The following is a 1,206-nucleotide window of genomic DNA, read 5'->3' on the forward strand; positions in this document are numbered from 1 at the left end:
TTTCTGAAATGCCCGCTACTACTTCCCCCCCCCCTTTTTATTTTAAAAGATCCATCTCTCTGGTTGAGCTCTTGCAACACCAACCTGACCAGTATCATTTTTGTCGGTGCGTACACGTACACTGTAGGTGAAGCCACCTTATCCGGAGCCCCCTTTGCCTGACAGGGGCTTTACAAAGAAACGTCAGTCAGCGGGTACCCATTACACAGGCAAGGAAGCTGAGACTCATGCAAAGCCTCTGGCAAAGGTGGAAACGAAACCTCGGGCTGTGATCCCGCATTAACTCCCGTCTGGATCCGCCCGCCTGGAGCTCCTTACCGGCGAGCAGTCTGGGACCACACCGGTGAAGACGTACTCTCTTCACGCCTGCTGTTAGGGAAAAAAAAACCAGCTACTACTTCCCCCCCCCCCTTTTTATTTTAAAAGATCCATCTCTCTGGTTGAGCTCTTGCTGTAGGAACACCAACCTGACCAGTATCATTTTTGTCGGTGCGTACAGGAAAGCTGTAGGTGAAGCCACCTTATCCGGAGCCCCCTTTGCCTGACAGGGGCTTTACAAAGAAACGTCAGTCAGCGGGTACCCATTACACAGGCAAGGAAGCTGAGACTCATGCAAAGCCTCTGGCAAAGGTGGAAACGAAACCTCGGGCTGTGATCCCGCATTAACTCCCGTCTGGATCCGCCCGCCTGGAGCTCCTTACCGGCGAGCAGTCTGGGACCACACCGGTGAAGACGTACTCTCTTCACGCCTGCTGTTAGGGCTGGTCCCCAAAAACTTGCCTCTTGCTGCTGCTGGTGCCAGCCCAGACCTCTCCCACGGCAGGATTCGATCACAGCAGGGCTCAACACCTGGCTGCTCCTGTCGATGTCTCGAGGAAGAGGAGGAGGCAAGAGGTAACTTTTATTTGGGGATTTCAGTGAAAGCCAAGCGCTCCCGCCAGCCTGGCCCCTAGTCTTGGGGTGCTCAGAGGATGCTGACACTGGCAGATAAAAGCGGGCCAGGGAGCAACCCGTGTTGACCGGCTGATGGAGCAGGATGGCCGTGTCCGGACTGCGGAGTACATGATCCCCAGGCTCCTGCGGGCCCCCCTGTTCGTAAGGTATATCTTCAGTGTTTTGCATGATTTTTGTCCTCACTGAAAAATGCCTGAAATAACAAGAGGACTGTCTCACAGCCCATTAGAATTCTGTTTAGAGCATGAAGCT

This window comes from Aptenodytes forsteri, unplaced genomic scaffold (genome assembly GCF_000699145.1).
Source record: "Aptenodytes forsteri isolate BGI_AS27 unplaced genomic scaffold, ASM69914v1 Scaffold56, whole genome shotgun sequence".
Lineage (NCBI taxonomy): Eukaryota > Metazoa > Chordata > Aves > Sphenisciformes > Spheniscidae > Aptenodytes > Aptenodytes forsteri.